Source organism: Macrotis lagotis, unplaced genomic scaffold (genome assembly GCF_037893015.1).
Source record: "Macrotis lagotis isolate mMagLag1 unplaced genomic scaffold, bilby.v1.9.chrom.fasta BILBYCTG115, whole genome shotgun sequence".
In the NCBI taxonomy this organism is placed as follows: Eukaryota; Metazoa; Chordata; class Mammalia; order Peramelemorphia; family Peramelidae; genus Macrotis; species Macrotis lagotis.
The window spans coordinates 127675-153127 of NW_027422022.1; the positions used below are offsets into that span (position 1 = coordinate 127675).

General features: G+C 37.3%; 1 pseudogene; it reads left to right on the top strand.

Moving 5' to 3' along the window:
* The first annotated feature begins 280 nt into the window (after window positions 1-280).
* Window positions 281-25453, top strand: part of LOC141504116 (coiled-coil domain-containing protein 170-like) — a 40940-nt pseudogene continuing 15767 nt past the window's right edge.

Sequence of the window (25453 nt, forward strand, 5' to 3'; positions counted from 1 at the left end):
GTTTTGAACTCTTTGGCACCTATTATGTTATGTACCATAACCATTTGATTATCTTATTCTCCCTAAATTGACTGAAAACTCCTTGAGGGCAAAGATACTTATACAAACTTAAAGCTAGGAGGGTTTCAAACATATTCATCTCTGTACTTCTTATTTTACAGCTGAAGAAACCTCAGATGAAAGAGAGATGAAGTACGTTGTTCATGTCCCCACACCCAATAGTGAATTATAATTTGAATCCAGATCCTTAGTGTTTTACTCAATTCTGAATCCCCAGCCACTGAGTGATTAATAAATATTTGTTGAATTGAATTGAATGCAAGTGGTCCTGTCATTTCATCCCTGCAAGGTCATTGCTCAGCAACCATCTCTTTGAAATGTAAACATTCTACAGGCACAGCAGTTGCAGCTACTTAATAAGATGCAGAACCCTTCTAAGGATTGGTCTTAGATTTTCATTTTTCTACTTTGCCTGATAGGGTAAGAACTTCTCACTTCAGTATCTTCTAGATATAGCATAATACTTCATATCCTTGTACTTTCAAGCATTTATAGCATTTTTAAGATTACCTTAGAAATAGTTAAAAATAAGAGATATATAGCCATCCAAATCAAAGGATTTGATCTTCAAGCCGCTTCCTGATTTTCTAGTTCTTATAAATGTAGAGTCATACTATTGTATTATTGACATTATACTTCAAAGCTCTGAATTATATTGGGATTTTTTTGATACATTTCTTTGTAACCTTCCTTCCTTTAGAGAGTGATATTGAGACTCCAGTCAGGGTCGGCATAGCCATGGTGTACTTGTGTCCTCTCCGTCTGTGTCCGAAGCCTGCCCTCGGCCTCAGCCCCACCCTTCCACCCCCAGAGCCCAGGCTCGCCTTGCTTCGGCTGCTGGGGGCGGCCTGGTTGGCAGCTGGGTCTGGATTTAAGGGGCAGCGATGGCAGCGGGGTGGCGGCGATGGTGGCAGGGTTTAGGGGGCGGCAGGGTTTAGGGGCAGCATCAGTGGGGTTTAAGGGGCTCTGATGGTGGCGGGGCAGCGGCGATGAAGGGGAGGGGGGCAGCGGCAGTTTCAGGAATATCCCTACAGTTGAGCCACCGATATAGTGACATGCCCCCTCTGACACTGGAGAGCATTTAGGACCGTGTCCTCTGTGTCTTGAAACTGTATGATAAGATTGACCCAGAAAAGCTTTCAGTCTTTTCCCATTTCATGAAAGACCTGGGCTTGAATAGTTTGGACCAAGTAGAAATTATAATGACCATGGAAGATGAATATGGGTTTGAAATTCCTGACACAGCTGCCAAAAAGTTAATGTGTCCACAAGAGATTGTAGATTACATTGCAGATAAGAAAGATGTGTACCAATAAAAATAATTTTTTTTTTAATTTTAAAGAACTCACATGATCCCAGCCAGTGCGTCTGAATGTGAGAACATATTAAGAGACCGTTGCTGCATTTGCCGGACTATTTCTGTTGGAACTATGTATTTAAGTTGTCTAAATATGTGTTGACCTTTAAAAATAAACATACAAAAAAAAGGAAAATGATACTCAGTAACTCTCTGTTAGCTCAGGGATTGCCATTAAGCTTTATCAAAATCCCAATTTAAAGTATAAAATTCCCAGATAGGATTATATATTTCTCCCTTCTCATCCAGCAACTTTTACATGACTGGGAAGATTTTGTTATTAAGAACTTATTAACTAGAGCAAAGATATAAATGACTAATGCAATTCCTTTCAGGTATCACCTGTTTTAGTTACAGAAGTCTACCCTAATTTAAGAAGAACCTTCTGTTTTGGATAGAAATTCTGAGGGTCTTTTTTCTCTTCTCAGATTGATTCTTTTATGAAGGCAAAATAGTCAATCTTTTACCTTACTTCATACCTAACCTTTATTACTGAATGGGTGTTGTCTCAGACAAACTGACACCTGGAAAAGACATCGGTTTAAAAGGCCAAGATCTCCCAGTGCATCTGCAGCCATCTCATCATCCTGATCTATGTTTTATCAGCAAACCCTGATGACTCTGGAAGAGAGAGTGAGGTTGATGACTTAAATCTAATTTACTTGGAAGTCAACACTCTCCTGAAATCACTGGTCCTCTTAAGAACAAAGAATGAACAACAATCAAGGCCTATAATCCAATTGTATGGGTTAATATAATAATTTGATATATACAATTCACAAATTATTCATATTTTATTTTATATGTAGGTGGCTAGATGGCACAGTATACATATATAAGTACATATATAAATATACATATAGACATATATAAGCGTATATATATATATATATATATATATATATATATATATATATATATGCACAAGTTACTATAAATCACAATCTAATTATTGTGTTTTGAATATCTCTTTGGAAACAAAACCCACCTTCAGGTAGCGCAGTAATTTAAGCGGGCAACTCCTATGAAAACTTGCTAAACAGAGATAAAGAGACTGCAGTGGAACCTGTCTGAAGGCATTACTATTGACTCTAGGTGGACCTTGTGATCGCCTCATCAGTGACACACATATTGGCTCCTTGCAGAACCAGACACTTCCATTTATGCTGGTATGGAAGATCCTCATCAGTTTGTAAGCCAATCAGATTCAGGAAAGTCTGTTGGTAACGGAAGCAAAGGACAACATGAGACCATGATACCAAAAGTCAGGCATTCATCATTTCACCCATCTTGGAAAAATAGTGCAGTGATGGGACAGGTACTGTTATTTTTTTCCATCTGGTTTTCTAGCCTTTCCTTCCTAATACTCTGCAGTAGTTTTCTGCAAACTTGGTTGGGGTTTTAGTCTATGCTCTCATTGAAATACAAAAAAAAATATGTTCTGTTGGATCTCCATGTTGGATGTCCATCTCCCTATAACTAAAGCGACTGTGTCTCCCACAACTCCTTTTCTTCAAACCTTCTTGTAAAAGTCATTAGAATTAAGATTCTCTGAATCCTTGCTCAGATATGATCTTTGATTTTATTACTAAGACCTCTGAATCAATTAATAATGAAACATTTTCTTCCAATGAAAATTAAAACAGAATTTTAATTTTTTAATTTGAATTTAATACTTCTGATGTGTTATGTGACAACCTCTAACTGTAGAGATAGCCAGTTAATATAGACTCATTCATTTCATCAATATATTTTTTAGCTAATATTCTAAATGGAATGGCTAGAACTCAAAAATAAAATGTCCTCTTAGACAAGAGGCAAGTAAATAAGGGGTAAAAATTCTGAAAATGTTCACTCTATTTCTCATCTTATTTTTTTAGGGTTTTTTTTTTGCAAGGCAATGGGGTTAAGTAGCTTGACCAAGGCCATACAGCTAGGTAATCATTAAGTGTCTGTATTCTAATTTGAACTCAGGTCCTCCTGTCTCCAGGATGAATGCTCTATTTACTATACCACCAAGCTGCCCCCAACAAACAAAATTACTTTTCAGAATTACTTAAAACAATTAGGATATCTTAGGTGACTTCAAATTTGCAACACGTATTATTAATTCCAATATAATAAAACAACAGTAAGAATACCACACAAATTACTTCCTTGTACAAGCAATCCTTCCATTTCACACATTATTCATGAACCCACAGAGCTATCCCAGAAGGGGGTCATAATTTTTAATATTTTACTTATTGCATTTGAAAGACAATCACATGTTATTTGCAAGTTATAGAAATGCTGTATTTAAATGTCATATATTCACAAGAGCTAACTAAATATTGCAAATATAATCCTTTTGCAGTTACAAAAGAGTTTGACATAACTGAGAAATACGCCTTACTCATCAATATGTTATCTGACAGTGAGACTACACAATTGCTATTTGTTCAGAGCCCCCACATCACCTCTCTACAGTTACCAAGAGCAAAGTTCACATTCTTAACTTCTTTAAAATTGAACATATGTTGTTAATTTACATCAAACATAAAATTCTTATTTAAACATTTCATTTCCCTTAGAACACGAGCAAAATATCTACCCTGGTATCGTCATACTTTTGTCTCCCAGACTTCTTTACCCAGATCCTCTAAGGATCCAATCTCATACACATGATAAATTGAAAACCCCAATGCAATTACAACTAAACTTCTAACAGTTTAGTTTCATAAAAGCTTTCGAGTACTTTATACAGAGAATCCAGCATTCACATTCCAAAAACTCCATCCAAAATAAAAATGTACTGAACTAGAGTTTTGTCCCCCAAAAATCAGTAAATTTCCCTGATAACACAGTTTTTTTTCTTAGTTTTATGTATGTGTGTATGTGTATATGAATACACACACACACACACACACACACACACACATATACATATATTTTCTTGTTAGTTAACATAATACCACTTTCCTTTAACTCAATGGTGTTTCAATACAGTTTAAAATCAAAACCAATTTAACAATCTAAGGTTATTATTTAATTCCTCCCATTCTGTACAAATTTTGTCAGAATGTAACAAAACTAATAACCTTCTTTTAAAACCCTCACAGTGATGACCAAAACTCCAGTTCAAAAACATGGTGAGAGTCATCACTCTTAGGCCATATAACCAGAGCAGAGACATTCATTAAATATGAAGTCCTTTCAATAAATGTTACTCCTAACACATGGATTTTATACTCCCTTCCTTTCCCAATCACATATCTTGCCTGTGGTGGGGTCTCTTTCCTTTTAAGGCTTAAGTACTTGATGTCTCTTGCCCACCCCCATGGCTGGCTAAGGCACACCTCAGCCAGATTTAGTTTAGTGTTCAGGTCTTAACCAGATGGCAGATTGGATCAAGACCCCCTTCCCCAACCCAGGGAGGAAAATATGGAATTTCTCCCAGTCATAAGAATAAGGAATCTTCCCTACTATAACTTCTCAATCTTTTCCTTAAAAGTTTTGGACCTGAACCCAGGTACTCCTGACTCCAGGGCCGGTGCTTTATCCACTATGCAACCTAGCCACCCCCTAACCTTTTTAATCACTTTCAACTCCAGGCTAAACTTCCCAGTAATCCCTTGAGATATTTCCCCAATAAAGAACACTAAGAAAGTGGGCTTGAAATCAAGCCATTTGCCTGCATTATTTTCATATGTTCTTCCTGGAAAATATAAGATAAAGAGATTTACATTAATATTGAGGGCGAGCAAACAAATTGTTATAAATGGCTCATGGTCTTTTTTATTAACATAACTTGGGGCAACTAGGTGGCACAGTGAATAGAGCACCAACCCTGGAGTCAGGAGTACATGAGTTCAAATCCAACCTCAGATACTAAATAATTACCTAGCTGTGTGGCCTTGGGCAAGCCACTTAAGCCCATTGCCTTGCAAAAGAGAGAGAGAGAGAGAGAGAGAGAGAGAGAGAGAGAGAGAGAGAGAGAGAGAGAGAGAGAGAGCTTTACAAAACGGCATACCTCTCAAGATAGGAGTGATGGAGCCATTATAATCAGTTCTCTGGGCATAGTTCTCTATTGCTCTTCGGAATGAATGGATTAGTTTACAAATCCACCAACAGGGCATTAATGTCCTAATCTTTCCACAACTTCTACAACATTGATCTTTTCCCCTTTTTCTCATTTTAGTCAGTTTGATTGTGAGGTGGTTCATCATATTTGTTTTAATTTCCATTTCTAAATGAGATGAATTTTGCAAAGTACTTAGCTCAGAGCCTTGCTCTTAGTAAATACTAGGAAATATCTATTCCCCCCCATTTTATTTGCTTTTTAAATATTAATTCCAAAACCATAATCATTCTCTTCCTACCCCTCAGGACAAAACCATTGAAAAACTCCAGAAATCTTTTCAAAAAGTTGAAACAATTAAAGAGAAGGCAACTAAAAAGGTGACCAATTTGAAAACAACATTAAACTACACTGAGCCAGAAGCCAGAGAAGACAAAGAAAGGGCCTATCAGAAGCTGGAAGCTCTTACTAATGAGCTATATACAGTAAAAAGAGAAATTGAAGCAGTAGTAAAACGAGCAAAAGAGGTACTTTTTCCCTTACTTTGAAACAAGGACCTTTTTAGTAAAGGAATGTCTAAAGAATTAGTCACAATTTAGCATTGTGATTAAAAATCTGTTTCTCATATTTGTTGCTAAGGGAATTATAGTGTCATTCAATTACTGTGGAAATCTTTATTTTTCAAGGATCCATTATCACTCATATGATGGTTTACTAGAAAACTGTTCTTCGTTTTAAAAAGTCTCCATAAGATATTGTATCTTCAGATATGTTCCTTAATATCTAATTCAATATTTATTAGACAGCTACTGACAATAGGCTGTACCAATAGTTTTTACTTGAGTAAATACAAAAGCAATGAAATTAAGTCCATTTTATATTAAAATATTTCATGATATTCAGTACTCTTCCTATGCACTCATTATGCCTAGTATTATTCAATTCAACAAACATTAATCAACTACTCATATGGTCACACTGCATTTTACTAGGAGGATTTAAGGCAGCTGGGTGGCCGAGAGAGTTCTGATGGTCAGGACTTTGCTCCTGAGCTCAAATCTGGCCCCAGATACTTATTAGCTAGCTGAGCAAGTCACTTAAGCCTTTTTCTCTCAATTCCTTATCTGTAAAATAAGCTGGAGTAGGAAATGGAAATCCCAGATGGTGTCATGAAGAGTTGGATATGACTAAAATGACTGAACAACAGTGAGGTATAGCATGTAGATGAGCAAATATAAGATAATTTGAAGGGAAGTGTGCATTAACAAATGGCCTTTGTTAGAAAAAGGGTTTTGTAAGAGAAATGCAAAAAGGAATTTGAAGATTTTTGAGAAAAGGAGTGATAGAGATAGTGTTAGCCTTAGGAAGACTTATTTTGTGAACTATGTCAAGGATAGATTGGAAGAGGCAACAAATGGAATCCAGGAAACTAATTAAGACACTCTTACAGTATTGGAGATGATGAGGTTAGTGGTTGCATGAATATAGACAAGAGGATGCAAAACAAATTTTGAGGCTAGACTCAACAAAACATGGCAAAGGACTGGAATTCAATTGTTTTTGTTTCATACAGCTCCTTCTAGATTGTACACTCCATGAGGAGTTTCTTTAAAGGGGTTGCAAAAGTCTGCATAGCTTTGAGATTTTGCAACTTATTCTCAGCAGTGCAATGCAAGACAATGCCAAAGCACTTGTGATGAAAAAATGCTATTTACCTCAGAGAAAGAACTTTATGGAATCTGAATACAATTCAAAGTATACTATTTTTTTAGGTTTTTTGCAAGGCAAATGGGTTAAGTGACTTGCTCAAGGCCACACAGGTAGGCGATTACTAAATTTCTGAGACCGGATTTGAACCCAGGCACTCCTGACTCCAAGGCCAGTGCTTTATCCACTACACCACCTAGCCCACCTGAAAACAAACTTTTCTCCACTGTTGTGTCATATGTATTCCAGGCTAAGAGCTATGCAGGGTTAACACAGAAATAGTCATGTGCTTTAATGAGCAAGATGTACTTCAGAGCTTAGATGCTGCATGTCTGAGATAACAAGATGTATTCCCAGGTTCAGATAGATAGAGCATTCTGCACTCGGTTTATCAAATCACTTTTTGGTTCTCAAAACAATCACTTAAGACATACACAAGGTATGCATGTGAAAAAAATGCTTGCTAAAACGCTTATGTAATTGGTTATGTAAATGTAGAGTATAAAAGTATGTATCCTATGATCAATAAATGAACCAGTTTATGCATCATATTGGTGTCGGCCTGAGTTCCCTCCTCCGGACTCAACATCTGGTGACCCCGACATGATGGAAGTGAGTCGAATGGGGAGAAGACATCCCGGTACAAGTTGGTAGGGAAGTGCTGCCCACCCACTAGCTTGGCGCTAGAATAAAAGCGGATTTAAGTGGCCACGACTGACCTCTGAGTCAGGGAATTTGGGATGGGAATGGCTGCATCAGCCACGGAGTGCATCGTGCTCAATACCTTTAGAGGACGTATCGAAAAAATATGACCTGCCTGTTAGATCAGAAATTTCCTGGGTATTACACTGGGGAAGAGATAAGGTCATAATTACTAAGACTGAAGAACTCTTTTCCTTGGAAAAATGTGGTAAGCTGGGGAAAAGCTTATGGGAAGCAGTCCAAACTAAGAACAAGGAAGCCCAGAGACTGGCAGAACCATATGGCACACTGTGCAAAATTGCCTATGATTACATTGAAAGTTTGTGGGCTTGCCCTGCTTTGACTAATGCTGAAAGGACCGCTATTGGAGGAAGTTCGGATGTGCCTCCTCTAGCAGAAAAAGGGTTAAGAGACAAAGGTGGTAGTGGCAGCTAGAGGGCTCTGGGGCTGCCAGCCCTCTTCCTTGCTGGCAGGCAGGGCACCCCAGAGCCCTCTAGCTGCCACTGCCACCTTTGTCTCTTGCAGGCTTTTCAGATCAGCGGCCAGGGCCGCCCGCACTCCGCTGCCTGGGTAGGGCCAGACTGAGGGGAGGAAAGCCGATCCTGTTCTGCCCCTCCGCCCTCCGGCAGTTGGGCACTCAGGCTCAAGCACAGAGCTCCGCAGGGCCCCGCAGCTCTAGCCCTGCTGTGCTCCATTAGTCAGGCCCCTGCCGGGCCTCCGCTCCCTCCCCCTGCTGCATCCTGCTCATCTCGGCCAAGGCTTTGGAGAAAACCTTCAACCTGCCCCTGACACAGACGAGAATGATTGTTGCCTCCTGCCCTGACTGCAGTACAACGACTCTCCTGCTTAATGAGGACTTGACTCGGCAGCCACCGTGAATCATCCCTGGGCTGGCAGAGGAGGGAGGAGGATTTAACCCCCTCCTACCCCACTTCCTGTCCGCGTCTCATTCTCCTCGGTCTGCCTGGCACTACCGCTGCTCACAGGGCTCATCAGGATGTTAAGAACTACTTAGCCTTGTTTTTAAAAGAAAAGGGGGAGGTTGGGGGATCACCACATAACATAGTGAGCAAAGTGATTTATGTTTTGAACTGGCTTAACCCTAGGCTCTCCATCTCAGATAACAAGCCTCTTTACTTTCACTTTTCAAAGAACGAGGCACACTTTGCCAATGTTGACATTTCTGTCTCTGTTTTTGATCCTAAGACTGCCCAATGGGACAATTCCTATCGGTTACTAACCTGGGGACGAGGTTATGCGTGTGTTGTTTCAGATTCATCAAAACCACAGTGGGTTCCTGCAAAGTGGGTGAAACCTCACCTGAAAGATGATACTTCTTCTGCTGGCGCTTGCATCCTGCTCGCTATGGCTCTTGTGACTCATCTGATTCCTAAGTATCTACAGCATCAAGAAAATATGTGGCTCGCACTGGCTAATGCTACAGGACAGCAACAAATGTGTATCTCCCTAAAATCAGCTGGTGATACCTTCAAGACATGCTTCATAGGGATCCCCCTGGACCCAGAGAACATCAAACAGAGACTGAAAGGGTACTATGGACAGCTAAGGGGAACATGTCGGAGTTTTGAGCAGTATAGTTCTTGTGCATGTATGTGTGATAAGCAGCAAAATTATATCTGGCCATCCCTGAAAAATAGTTGTAGATCAAGAGCTATATTAAAGGCTTTAAATAAACCAACTATACAGGAAGCACAGGAAATAAATCTCTTGTGTAGCGTGCCCCCTAGAATAAAAGAGAATATCACTCATCTCCCACATTGTAGTGTTGTGAGCTCCCCACAAATTTATAATGCTACAGGAGTTTTTATATTTGGAGGTTTAGAGTATTTTAAAGAAAACGTGTCTTGGGATTCCCCTAAGTAGGAACAATTCCCTAATGTATCAGGGCATTCTCATTATTGGAATTTATCAAAAACAGAACGGGGGCCCCTTGTAGTACAAATTGAGGTCATTACCCTCTGGAGTATTCTTGATATGTGAAGACAAGGCATACAGCTCTATCCCATGGCGTCCTATAGGAGGACCTTGTTATCCAGGCCAATTAGCACTAGTGTCCACACCATACCTTAATTTCTCCAGAATTATGGATGTACAGAGCATTCGCAAGGCTACACTTCAAAATAGAGCTGCAATAAATTTCTTGCTTTTATTAAATAATCATGGTTGTGAGGAATTTGAAGGCATCTGTTACTTTAATATTTCAGATAATAGTGCTTCAGTCTATTCTAAAATCAAAAAATTACAATCAAACCTTGATAAAATAACTGTACATGAAGATTTCTTTAAGGATTGGTTAAAATCTTTAGGATTACCTGCTTGGTTTTTGGCAATCGCAAAACCTATAATTGTAATTTGCTTTATATTTGATATATTCTTATTGTTTGGACCATGCATCCTTTTGTGTTGTCAGAGGTCTCTAGAAAACATGCTCTCCCAGGCCTTTAAACGAAAAGGGGGAGATGTTGTGCCATATGTATTCCAGGCTAAGAGCTGTGAAAGGTTAACACAGAAATAGTTATGTGCTTTAATGAGCAAGATGTACTTCAGAGCTTAGATAAGGGAGTACCTGCATGTGTGAGCTAACAAGATGTATTCCCAGGCTCAGATAGATAGTGCATTGTGAGATAATTACCTTCTGCACTATGTTTATCAAATCACTGTTTGGTTCTCAAAACAATCTTCATTCTGTTTATCAAAACACTGGTTCTCAAAACAATCATCTAAGACATACACAAGGTATGCATGTGAAAAAAATGCTTGCTAAAACTCTTATGTAATTGGTTACGTAAATGTAGAGCATAAAAGTAGGTATCCTGTGATCAACAAATGAACCAGCTTATCCATCATATTGGTGTCGCCCTGAGTTCCCTCCGCCAGACGCAACACTCCACCTTATTTTTTTCATGGTTTTTTATCCCCCTTTGGGTCTGTGTTTTTATTTACAACATTATTAATATGGTAATATGTTTTGCATCATTGAACATTTATGAGCACATATATCAAGTTGCTTATCATTCATGGAGGGAAGAGTTAAGGGAAGAAGGGAGGGGAAAAATTTGGAAGTCAGATTTTAAAAAATGAATGTTAAATATTGCCCTTATATGTAACAAGAAAAAATGTAATTTTAAAAGCTAAGTCTTTTTATATTATTTTTATTATTAAAACTTAAAACTACCATAAGTCTTTAGGAAGAGACTGTATTTATTATAGTAAAAATTCTACTATTGAGCATAGAGTAAATATGCCTAATGAATTTTGAGTTAAATATTATGAAATATGCGTGTGTGTGTGTATATATATATATGATATATAATATATATTTATATATATGCAATATCATTTTAAGGAGAGTTAATACCAGAAATGAACACTTTTTGAGGAACTTGGTTAAATTCTAGTTTGATGTTCTTTGTTACCATTGTTCATAAAAAAAGTGTCTCTCTAGTGGAGTTGTCTTAAATGAATGTAAAAATCCTGTACAAATGATGCCAGGAACATACTGGAGAAGGAAATGGCAAACCACTCCGGTGTTATTGCCAAGAAAACTCCAAGGACAAAATCCAAGAGGTCAAATAGTGCTGGACATGACTAAGTGACAACAGCAGCAGCAGCAGCAATATAAAATATCACTGAGTTTTTTCCTAAGAACCTGCAATAACAAATATCAGAATGCTGCAAAGAGTCTCTAGAAAGTATTTAAGATTGATTTATAATAAACATTTAAGGAAAATATATAATAACTGCAACCTAATATATGGTCTGCTTTTGTGATGCTCCACCTCTCTGAGAGGAATATTTGATTATCTGTTCTCTACTACAAATATTGGTCATTACAATTTTAAATCTTGAAAACTGATAAGTTTAGGGAAATATATTTGAGGATTGAAATTTTTCTATCACCAAGTATCATGTGATAAATTCATATTTATCCAATGATTATTTGAATGATAGTAGAATATTTTTTCCTTGTATATTGGTTTCATTAACTTTGACTTAAGAAAAAGGTAATATAATTGAGAGTTTATTAATTGCTCTTCCCCTTATTTTACGTTAGTGGTCGACCTTGAAATAAAGGAAAAAATACGTTATAGTGAGTTATCAGACAAATACAAACCTAGGTCATAACAATGTTAGTAATAATAATCATGAACTATGATTTGGATAAATTTCCAATTAAATATCTCTGGGCTTCAGTATTCTCAAACATTCTCTCATTCTACTCCACCCCCAGAGTCTTCCCCAGTTTCAAATCGTATAATCCTCTGGAATTTAATAGTATCTGCCTAGTTCCAAAACAATAAAAAATATTATTTGGGTGACCCACTGTGGCTTATAGTCATTGTAAAACTTTTATTGGAAGTTAGGTAATTTTTTCTCAGTGCTTTTACATAAACTTTCATGGTCCCTCTGCTCCATAGATCTATCTGGGTAGACACATTGATGTGTAAGTCAAATTAACCAGAATTTATTATGCTAATGATGTGTCAGTTACTATGCTTAACATGGGGAACTTAAAGAAAGGCAAAAGAGAGCTCCTTACCCTCACGGAGTTTACATCCTAATGTGGGAGGCAACAAGCAAACAATTATGTGCACAATTCAATGTTTTTTCTCAGATAGTGATGGTAGGACTGTTTTTGTGAGAGATCTTTAGAAATGTGTACTTCCTTAACAGGGAATATTTGAATAACTATTGTGGGATTGTAAATTTTTAGTTCTATCCATAAGGCTGGTATTAAAGGCTCACAAACTTGCAATTTCTCTTTTCAGTCTCCTTTTGACCCACCCCTTGAAGCACACTCTTCTCCAAACTCCATGCTGTACTTCAAAAGGGGAGCTAACTCAGTTCATACTGACATTGCAGACCTGTTGGTGAAAAACAAGACTCTTCAAACAGAGGTGTGTGGATCATTTACAAACAAAATTTTCAGGGAAAATTATTCCTGAATAAATGTGGAAAAAAATCAAGCTGATTACAATTTCCTAATAATTTTTTGTACTATCCTATTGGGAGTATACCTTCTCACCATGGTTTTCATAAGACCTAAATCTCTCCAAAGAGAAGCTTTGAATTTTGTGAATGGTGAGGTGGTCTTCAGGTAGAATGACATATCCTGAAGAAGGAACAAGCGGCTTCTTGGCAGGCATGAACCAAATAAAAACAACAGACAATTATGTAGAGCTTTAATTTTTTTAGGTCTTCCTAAGAGTTTAAGGTCTAAAACTGCACTAAGACTTTTGAAATTTCCTGAATGGAACATTATATAGCCCTACTACAACTTTATAATGTAAATACTATAACACCTTTTGAAACTTAAGGAAAGTAAGGTAAGTGATTGACCCATGATGTCACAATTGTTGTGTGTTAGAGATGTCAATTGAACTAACTTTCTGACCCCATACCCAGCACTAATCAATCATATTAGGCTTCTCTCCTCACCAACCTGAGCAAAATAACCAACTGAATTTCAGATAATCCCATGAACTGGAAAGGATGAATACTCACTTCTAAATGTTAACTGTACATGAAACATCTACTTTGTATCAGTGAATGCATTATTAGGTGAAACAGTAATATCAACAGATTGAAAAAACAACAAAGAAGCCTTTCTAGGAAATATTGTTCCTCTTGTTTCCTGTTATAGAAAAGGGGGGGGGTGTTGAATTTAATTACTAGCTTCAATTCGCAAAAATCTAGTCTGATACTTGGTCTCGTAGTCCAAGGAGATCAAAGACAGAAAAAGCAGCTAGGTGATGCACTGGATGGATTGCATGGCTTAGAGTTCAAATAAGTGCTTGAGACTAATTTTAACAGTACATAAAAAGTGAATGTGTTTTATATCATTGGAAAAAAATATTTAATTAAGAAAGAGACCTTTGAGATCAACAAAGTCTAAACCTTAACTCCTTTTCCTTAGAGTTCTGAACCTAGAGGATAACTCATATTCCCCTAGTTCAAATCTGCCCTCAAATATTTAGAAACTGTGTAAATCTGGGTCATAACTCTATTTGCTTCATCTGTAAAATGAATTGGAGAAGGAAATGGCAAAACATATTTTTATATATTTACCAGTAATATTGCAGATGGAGTCTTGAGGAGTCAGACATGACTGATTGCTTGTTGATTCTGTTGTTGTTCATCCTTCATTCCTTTGAATATGACCAATGTCATCAGGAGGGTGATGTCTTGACTTGCTAGTGAATTGGATTTAAGTGAGTCAGAGCAATGCAAAGTCATTAACTTCAGACTCATCACAGAGCAGGGGGCAAGACATAGGTCAGGACTGGAGGTGGCACCAGATGCAGTAGGAGACCTTGATCTTTTTAAACTTTGTCGGAGATAACATCCATTCAATAGTTAAATGTTAGAACAAGACCAAACAAAAACCATAAATGTAAAATTATGGATTGTGAAACTTTTTTTGGTAATACAGAGCAGGAAATAAAGTAGATATCTGACAATTGGAGAATGGTTCAATAGATTACAAAGAAACAACAAATATGAAGATTTCATATCCATATGGGAAGACTTAAATGAACTGTTACAATATAAAGGAAACATGTTTAGGAAAATAGTGTACATGATGACTTAGAACAACATAAACAAAGAACAATAAAATTGAATGTTTTGTAATTACAATGACCCAGTTGAACCTCAAATAAAAATTGAGAAAATGTCCTTCCTTTCCTTCTTTGCAGGGGGTGGAGGACTATGGGGGTACAATTTTTCAGACCTGGTTGATAAGATTATTTGTTTTGTGGAACTGCTTTTCTTTTACTTTTTTTTAATAGTTGCTGCTAGGAAATGTTCAATGAGGGTAGGAAAAGATAATAATAAATTAAAAATTAATTTTCAAAATTTTTGTTTTTATTTTTTTATTTTATTTTTGAAAGGCAATGGGGTTAAGTGGCTTTGCCAAGGCCACACAGCTAGGTAATTATTAAATATCTGAGGGCAGATTTGAACTCAGGTACTAAGGTACTCCTGTCTCCAGGGCCGGTGCTCTATCCACTGTGCCACCTAGCTACACTTTTTATTTTTTCTTTTATAATTTTAAAAGTTTTAAGACATCTTTGTTAGACTCAAAAGAATGATGATGAATGGAGTAATCAAGGTCTGTAATATACAGGTATTCATAGAAATACTTTAATACCTTAAAAGTGTATTTGACCATTTTTATTTTTGGTCTGTTTCCAGGGAATTTAAATCCTGCCTTAGACACTTATCTCTCTATGTGACCTTGGGCAAGGTTCTTAATCTTTTCTCTGTTTCAGTTTCTTCATCTATAAAATGGAGATAATAATACTACTTACCTCACAGGGTTGTTGGGAAGATCAAATGAGATAACATAGTAAAACTCTTTGCAAACCTTAAATGCTATATATAATGTTGGCTACTATTGCTGCCACTTTCAGCTGTCAACCAGATGGCAAATTCTTGAGATATTATTGCCCAACTCTTCCTAGGATCTCATCTTACCATGCACATTCTTGTGATCCTACTTTTCCCTTCTCACCAATCCAAAATCAGTAGTAATAAGCAATTCTCTTTGTATCTTTATGCTATTTACCTTTAAAAATATTACTTTATTAGCTTGGATAGTTAATAATTGATTATATTGTTTCATTGTATTTCTTTATCCAATTCCATTGAAATATAACTTGAAAAAGGACAGTAATTGGACAGCTAGGTGGTCCAGTGGATAGAGCACTGAACACTGCAAAAACCAAAGAAGGAAAAGAAAAAGGACACTAAGTACAATGGACCAGTTATGTAAGAGAGAAGTGATTGTTACATGCAAAATTTTTCTTTAAAAATCATTGATGTCACTTTCTGGAAATCATGATAAAAAAAGGTGAAAGATACTGTTTCTGAGCCTCAATTTCCTTATAAGGAAAATGATTAACTTGGACTTAACTCAAAGGTCTCTCTCTCTCTGTCTTTTTAAAAAAACATTTTTCCACATTTATGAAAAGGTAGTTTTCAACATTCATTTTTGTAAAGTTTTTTCCCTCCCCACCCTAACATGGGAAGTAATCTGATATAGGTAATACATGCACAATCATGTTACACATATTTCCATATTAGTCATGCTATGAAAGAACAATCAGAACAAAAGGAAAACTATGAGAAGTAAAAAACAAATTGAAAAAACTGAAAATAGTATTTTTAATATGTTTTTGGATGCCCCACCACCCCATAGACCCAGAAACCACCTGGCCCTATGTTGCTGGACAGGCCATCCAATCCCAGCCCCTTGCAAGAAGTAAAACAGAAAATGCGTTATATCTGACCGCTCTAATCCCCATGGTCCATCCTCTCCTCCATCACTCATATCCCACCTTCCCCCTGTCCCCCCCTTTGCTCCTTACTCCAGATGTCTATACCCCATTGAGTATACATGCTGTTTCCTCTCCTAGCCACCTCTGATGAGAATGAAGATTCCCTCATTCCGCCTTGCCTTCCCCCATTCTATATCATTGCATTAGCTCATTGTAATAAAGAAAAATCTTATTATATGAAATATCTTGGCCTATTCCTCCTCTCCTTTTTCTTTCTCACATTACATTTCCCTTTTTTCTATTGACTCCATTTTATAGCATATTTTATCTTCAAATTCAGATTTCTCCTGTGCTTAAACAATAAAATCTTCCTCTACCTGCTTTAACTGAGAAGGTTCATATGAGTATTATCAGTGTCATTTTTCTATGCAGGAATACATGCAGTTTAATCATCATTAAGTCCCTCATATTTTCCCCTTCTCCTCCAATCTCTACGCTTCACCTGAATATTGTATTTGAAGACCTAACTTTCTGTTCAGCTCTGGCCATTCCAACAGGAACACTCGAAATTCCCCTGGTACATTGAAAGTCCATCTTTTTCCCTGGAAGAGGACATTCATTTTTGCTAGGTAGTTGATTCTTCATTGCATTCCAAGCTCTTTTGCTTCTGGTATATTATATTTATTATATTCCAAGCACTATGAGGTTTTTTTTTTTCTTTTAGGTTTTTGCAAGGTAAATGGGATTAAGTGGCTTGCCCAAGGCCACATGGCTATGTCATTATTAAGTGTTTGAGATGGGATTTGAATCCAGGTACTCCTGACTCCAGGGTCAGTGCTTTATCCACTGTGCTACCTAGCCGCCCCCACTATGAGCTTCTAATCTAGTTGCTGCTAAGTCCTGGGTGATCCTGACTGCAGCTCCATGATATTTGAATTGTGTCCTTCTGGCTGTTTGTAATATTTTCTCTTTGACTTGGGAGTTAAGGAACTTGGATATAATATTCCTTGGGGTTGGATTTTGGGGATCTCTTTCTCAGGGGGGGGATAGGCAGATTCTCTCCATTTCTATTTTTGCCCTCTGCTTCTAGGATATCAGGGCAATTTTCCTGTAGTAATTCTTTGAAAATGATGTGAAGGCTCTTTTCCTGATCATGACTTTAGGGTATTCCAATAATTTTTAAATTATCTTTCTTCAGTCTGTTTTCCATATCAGTTTTTTTTTCAATGACATGTTTCACATTTTCATCTAACTTTTCATTTTTATGGTTTTGAAGTAATGAGTCCTTATTTCTTGTAAATTCATCAATCTCTCTGAGCTCTATTCTTTGTCTTAAGGATTTGTTTTCCTCAGAGAGTTTTATTATCTCTTTTAGCATTTGGCCAGTTTTGCTTTTTAAAGCATTCTTCTCCTCAATAATTTTTTGAACTGTTTTATCCATTTGAACTCAGCTGGTTTTTATCATGCTATTTTCTTCAGCATTTTTTATTGGATTTCCTTGACTAAGCTGCTGACTTCATTTTCATGTTTTACCTTCATCTCTCTCATTTATTTTCTCAGTTTTTCTTCTAACTCCCTGATTTGATTTTCAAAGTCTTCTTTGAGCTCTGCCATAGTCTGAGCCCAATTTTTGTTTTTCTTGGAGTCTTTAGATGCAGGAGCTTGTGTTTCTTCATCTTCAGACTGAGTATTTTGATCCTCCTTGGGATCATAGATAATGTATTTCTCAATGGTCTTCCTCTTGTTACTCTGCTTGCTCATTTTTCCCAGCCTAAGCCTGTTTTGGGGGTGCCTCCTGATCTTTTGGGACACTCCCATAAGGTTCTCAGTGTGTGAGGCTCTGTCCTCCCTCCTAGTCTGTGAATGACAATATGTACCCCCCTCTGCTACGGGGCTGAGGTGGAGGGGGCCCCTGCTGTTCTATGGGGGGGGGGCCTAGACTGTGATCAGGATCTGCATGTGTTCAGAGCCCCAGAGGCCTGTTCCAGGGACAGGGCTCTGCAGTCTCTCTCTCTCTCTTCACTCCCCTCCCTAGATTCAATGGGTTCATGCCCTGGGGGCTCCTGCTTACCTGCTCCACCTGATTCTGTTTCCTGGATCTAGGCTGTGGTGGCCACTCTGCTTGCTGTGTGCCCTGAGGGATGGGCTTCAAGTGCTTGCTCTGGCAGAGGTCCCCCTGCTGTTCCCCATTTGTGCCTGCTGCTACCCAGGGCATAGGTCAGGAAACTCCCCCACTGCTGGGAGACCAGGCTCCCAGAGTCCTGGAACTGCCCCTGTGAGACTCAAGTTTTTTTTGCTCTGGTGGGCCACCCCTCTGGCAGGATGTCCCACCAATCCCGGGAAGCTGAGCCTTTCTACTCTTTTCCAGGTTACCTTGAGTAGGAGAACTGCCTCACTGGGTCCCTCTGTGGGTTTTGTCTCTTGAAAATTTGGTTAAATTCCTTAGTTTCCAAGATTTATGAGAGCGCACCTAGGACATGATCCACTCTTGTCACCATCTTGGCTCTGCCACTCTCTACTTGACTTCTTAAGATGTAATAAGATATCCTCCTATTTCTTTCCCTGCATACATCTAAAGAAATAAAAATCTGTGGCACAAAGAACCTAGTCCTTAGGTAATTTTTCCTGTTAGGTATTACAATGCTTGTAATTGATCCAAATTCTTCCAGTAACAAAATGTTCCTGAACTTTTTCTCATTATAAAGCAAATGTTCTTTTAAAATTTTTAAATTAAAAGTAAAAGCAAAATTGTCTTTCTCCTCTTTTACCAGTTCTCAAGATCACACCCAGTCTAATAAAGAAATCTGAACTGAAAAATTAGATTAAGGTTTCATAGTTAAGAGCCAACTAAATGCAGTGTAGCTCAATTTTCCTTCATTTAAAGGACTTTCTTCACTTGATCAGACACAAGGAAGCAGAGATTTCAAAATTTTCCCCAGGGATGAGTTCTAATAACCTATTACATTCAAGATGACCAACTCTCAAGATCTATAAATGTCATTCATAGTGAACTTGGTGAATCTTGTACCAGGGGCTATTGGAGGAGAGGACAGTGCAGCAGGAAGGGACATCCTTTGCTATTTACTGTAGAGTGAGATTAGAAACCAAATCAAAAAAGGAAAGGTGTGATGGGGGTAGCCATAGAAGAGGAAATTAATTGGGAGAGGTTGGGGTACTTATCTCTGAAAATACTAAATCATATATTTTTAAGAAAGAAAGAGAGAAAAAATGACATTTATTGAGGAAGAGAGGGAGGGGAAGGAAATGAAAAGAAAAGGAAGGAAGGAAAAGAAAGATAGGTCTGAAGACAGAGGTACAGGAAATTCAGGGCTGATTAATAATGATGAACATGAGCCCAGTCATCTCAGATTTAGGAATGGTGACTATTTTGTTAATTGTTGGGTTCAAAGCTCATAGTCATCTTTAACCAGAATAAAAGTAAATCTATAACTTGGGACCATTGCAGCCCATGGAATGACTGGCTTAATTTATACTGTAAGTTTCCATTATGGAAGTCATCTGCAAGTATACAATCAATATACTTTTCTCTATAAATAGAAATCATGACATAGTGTACATGTATGTAAACTCACTATATTTAGGCATTTCTTTAATCTTTGTATCCATAACCAAGTGCCTGGTTCTTAGTAAATACTTTTTGATTTATTGACCTTGATGTAAAAAAAAAGATCCTTATGTAGTCCCTACTTTGAAAGAAACCAACCAGTTGTGTGACCTTGGATGTCCCTCTCTAAGAATGAACAGGAAAAGAAGGTATTGATCTTCATTGAAAGATGAGATTTCTTGCTGTGAGTTCCTTCTACCAATGAACTCAGAGTTCTGGCAAAAACAAATAATCTAAGTGATAATCTCCTAGATATATATTAACTACCCTCCTCGTGGTAATGGGATCTGTTCTAGAATTTACAAAGGAGGGTATACCTAAAAAACTAGCTGTCTGTGATCTTGAATGAAGCACTTCCTAGATTGGATTAGATATCTCGTGAAATATATTCCCTGGTTTTATACTCATTATTCTGCCATATCTGTAACTGGACACTAATAGTCCACAGAAGAATTTTTTTTGAGATTAGAAATATCCTTCCTCAAATTCCTGAGAAGGGATTTGATCTAGACAATGTCATTACTTTCTCTTTCTTTTTTGGACCCTTAAGAACCTTATCAGTATTTCTATGTGTTCCTTCATTTCTTCCTTCTCTTTCCCTTCCCTTTCCTTTCTCCTTTCCCTTTCCTTCCCTTTCCTTTTGCTTTTGAGTCTTTTCCCTTTTTTTGGTTTCTTCCTTTCCTTTCCTTTTTCTCTAACTTTTGCTTTCCCCTTCTCTTTTCCTTTTCCCTTCCCTTTTCTTTACTCTATTTATTTCAGTTTCTCATCTGTAAAATGAGTTGGAAAAGGAAAGACAAACCACGATCTTTGCTAAGAAAACCCCAAATAGGTTCACACACAGTTGTAACAAGATGGAAATATGACGCAACAATAGCACCACTTAGAAAATTAGTGTTAAATGACACATAAAACTTCTGGAATTGGAGTCCATAACTTCTAATGTGATGAAGTAATGTTGAAAAGATACAACTGGCTGTCCTGAGACACAGGATAGGGAGAGGAAAAAAAGAAAAGAAGAAAAAATTGACAGGGAGAGGAGAAAGAAAAAAATGAGAAGTTCTTGGAGTGGGGCAGGGAAGTACTTTGCCTCAGATGATAGATCCTCTGTGGCATCTGATATATATGGTAGCTACTGTTGTAGAACAACTCAGGGATGAGGGAATGTCAAGTACAGGGATTCCTTTGCTCTATTATTTCTATTTATTTTGCAGAAGCTGCACCAAATATCTTGGAATTAAGCCATCCTAACAGTGAGAAAGAGACAGCTAGATGATTCAGTGAACAGAACAATGGTTTGGATTCAGGAAGACCTGAGTTCAAGCCTGATCTCAGACACTCATTAGTTGTGTGACCCAGGGCAAGGCACTGTTTGCTTTGATCCACTGGAGAAAGAAATGGGAAACTACTCCGGTATCTTTCCCAAGAAAACCCCAGTCTCAAAGAGTTGTCAATACAGAACTGCTTCCCAGGGTTTTGTGAGCATCAAATGAGATGATAACTATAAAGTGTTTAGCACAGCCACAAAGTAAGAGGAATATAAATGGTATCTTAATTATTATTAGAGCAAAGAAGCACATATACCCTTTTCTTTACTGTCTGTTACAGAAGGAAATGTCCTTAAAATGTGGACTATTTATTTTGCATGTCCTATCATATATGATCAGAGCCAGAAGATCAGAGTTTTTGTAGGATCCATTAGGAGTGTCCAGAAGGACGGAGTCAAATTCAGTTCAAATCGGGAGTATTATATTCAATCCGAGATGACACATTTTAGAAATGAATAGATGAGGTCGAGGTACCTCTAGATGATGGCAATCAGGATGGTAAGATCATGCTATACAAGGAAAGTGAACTGGGGGAGGGGAATAGAGGAAATGATAATTCTCTTCAAGCCTTTGAAGAGTGACCATTGGATTGGACTTGTTCTGATTGGCCCCTAAAAGGAAAAACTTGGAGCTATGGGCAGAAGCGACAGATGGGCAGATTTGGGCTTAATGCTAATATAAAATTACATTTATATAAAAAGCATTAATATAAAAATATAGAACAAATTGTTACTTAGTAGAGTTAGCCAAAAGTATGATAAACTTAAAGAAGGTCTTAAAACTGAGGCTGGATGATAACTTGATTTAGAAGTTGGAGAAAGTATAGATTGAAGTAGATACGAACTTTCCAGCTCCTAGATTCTGTGCTTCAGTTAATTAAAGCTATAATTTTGAGAGCTTTTCAGTCCGTAGTAGGTAGAAATAGACAGTAGAAATGTTAACATGACTAACTTCACTCATGAATTTGTATCTCATTGCTTGGCATGATTTTATTTTTAAAATATGATTATTTTTTTGATACTGGGAGGTTACAATTTAGTGTATAAATATCAATATCCACTTTCTAGTCATTAATTTTTAAAAGTTCTAATTAAAGGTTAAAGATTTCTAGTATGAAGGTTAATACCGTCTTTATATTTTTCCTCTTCCTAAATAGGTAAGGAATCTTCGAAACAGGCTTCTCATCAAAGAATCTTCATTGAAAGAGATGAAATTTGAACTAGAAAAGTACAAAGAAAATTATATCAGACAGTCATCCCAGAATCTGACCTTGAAAGATCATATCAGGGATCTAGAGGAGATCAATGCTTCAGCCTCGAGAATAAAGACTTTGAAAAATATCAGTATTCAAAACCTTGAAAAAGGCTACTGGGACTTAGGTGAAAGAGTGAAAGAACTTGAAACCCATCTAAGGTAGGGTGTGTTTTCTAATTGGTATCCACATTGGGTGATATGGTGAAAAATTCACTGACAGGATGGAGGAGACTTGGCTCTTTGTCACGCTACTGACTTGCTTGATGACCTTAGGCAAGTCTCTTTAACTCTCTGAGACTCACTTTCCTCACCTGTAATAGAAGAGATTGAACTTGTAAAGTCTAAGAGTTCTCTAAAAATGCTTCAATTCTATAGACATTTCATCATCAGCCCTGGAGTCAGGAGGAACTGAATTCCAATCAGACCTTGGACACTTGATACTTACTAGTGGTGGACAAGTCCACTTAACACTTATTGTCTCCCATCCAGGGCCATCTTCATTTTTCCACATCCATATCCAGCCACTGGATCCCCCAAAAGTTCTAGAGTAAAAAGTGAGGCCAGTGACTTAGCACAGCCCTCCCTCATTCGCATCCAATTCATGTACTTGTGAGAGCGTCGCCTTCCTGATGTCATGGTATTTTCCAAGAACAAAACATTATCACCAATCATAGCATTTAAATTAAGTCAAATTATGCATGCTTTTGGGTTCAGCATTATGTAAAATGATTATTCCATTTCTTGAAGACTATTAGAGATGGAAGATTTGAAACTGTACCCTGGGCTAGGCTGTTAGGAAATGGAAGTAACACTATCTTTTTCTTGGTGTGTATGTATGTATGTATGTATGTAGAAGGTATGGTGGAGCTAGGGAGTAGATTTCAGACCAGGTTACTTATAACAGGAATACCTGAGGAAATCCCAGGAATTACAATCATAGTAAGGCTAAGGAAGAGGAGGCCTAGAAATGATTCTAAGTCAGTTACTTGAATTGATTCAGCTTTCTGTTTCTAATTCTGTGGTGCTAATGTCCCACCATCCACCAGTCTGATTATTCCTCTGAGACTCCCATTTCCCGCACTGTTTTAGGAGAGAAAACACTTAGGAACCTAAAATTGATTTGGGTACCAAACTAGAATCAAGAGATCAATATAAATTTAAGGATCAGTAGGTGGGAGAAAAGGATGACTCTTTCTGGTTGTCCAGATACTGTGAAAGGAGAGTAGCAAAGGACTGCTTAAAGGCAACAATCATTAGAATGACCCCCTATGTGGCAGATCATCTCTAGAAGGTAAACCACATTTTCTAACAGCTTAACTTTTGCCTGAGTACAATGTCTGGAACTGGACAGTCCCTCTATGTGGCATGGAGAAGGCTTCCATACAAATTCTAAATGAAAAAAAAAATAGAGGGGCAGCTAGGTGGTGCAGTGGCTAGAGCACTGGCGCTGGAGTCAGGAGTACCTGAGTTTAAATCCTGCCTCAGGCACTTAATAATTACCTAGCTGTGTGGTCTTGGGCAAATCACTTAACCCCCATTGCCTTGCAAAAACCTTTTAAAAATGTACAAGGTGAGTCACTATTCACCTTTTTTTTTCCAACAAGTGCTCAAGTAGTTGTTGTGTCTATAAGTCAAATTACTATTTTCTTAGAAGTCTGTCAGTTTGAATGGGAAAGAAAATGAGCAGTAGAAGTTCTTGTAGAATAGACTCTGAGCGATAGATTTTTAAAGACAAGACAGCCATGCCCTAAAATAGAAACCTTATTATTTTTCTTGGCATTTCTTGTGCTATTCGTAGCTTCTCCTCACAAATGGTTAATTTGACAACTGTTTAGATAGCAAAAGCTCCACATTTCTCTCATGGAACATGGAACGTTCTACTTTAAAGAAAAAAAATTATTCTACTTAGCATGTAAGAAATGTATAAGATTAAGACTTGTTAATATCATCCACAGAATACAGCTTATTGAAAGAGAAAAGGCAGAACAAAAAGCAGCTGGCTTGGAAAAAAAGTTGGTGGATGCCAGATACAAAGTAGCCTCTTTTATGAATTTTCATATGGAAGGGCAAGATGATTCCCCAGTGGTTTTAATGAAGAAGGTAAGAATATTCTACTCCAAATGAATTTATAGAAAGATAATAATTTTATTCCATATTTTTACTCCTGTCATATATCTAATGAACTGGTTTGGTCGAAAACTGAGCAATTGCCCAGTGACAATGAGTTCTCTTTTCCAATTGAAGAACAAGTAGCTGACATGTTCCTTACCATAATATGGAACCTTAGAATTTTTTCTGTGGCACCACAGGAATTAATCAGATCTTTTGGGAGAAGGTAGTTGAAAAACTTCCCTAGGTATTCTCCCATCTCTCAGGCACCTTTGGAAATAGTAAACTAGTGGTATAGGGCATAATTCAAGGAGGGAGTAGGCTAGTGGAAAAAGCTCTGAGAATGAGAACATTTGAATTATAGTCTGTGTTTAACTAGAAATATTAACTACCTTAGTAAAATCAATTTGCATTATACTTTTATCTGGAAAATTAGAATTTAAAATATACTTTCTTTATTGTCATAGGTTTTGCTATAAAGATAAATATTAGGTGAAAAATCACTTTTACAATTCAAACATTTTATTATTCTCTTCAGTGTTACTATTATTATTATTATTATTATTATTATCATCATCATCACTATTATGAAGTAGCTTAAAGAACCAATTTAACAACAAAAATAGAGAAGCCGAGTGACATAGTGAATAGTGTAAAGTTCTAGAGTCAGGAAGATTCATTTCCCTGAGTACATATCCAGCTTTAGACCCTAAATGGTTGTGTGACCTTGAGCAAGTAATTGAACCTTATTTGTCTCTGTTTCCTCATCTGTAAAACGAGCTAGAGAAGGAAACAAAAAAGTACTAGAGTATCTTTGCCAAAAAATAACCCCAAAACCCAAACAGGGTTACAAAGAGTCAGACATAATCGAAAACTTAAGTAACAAGAATTAGTTTTTCCTTACAACAAGACTAAATCGACTCCTTTGCAACTTTCATCCATAAGGGCCCC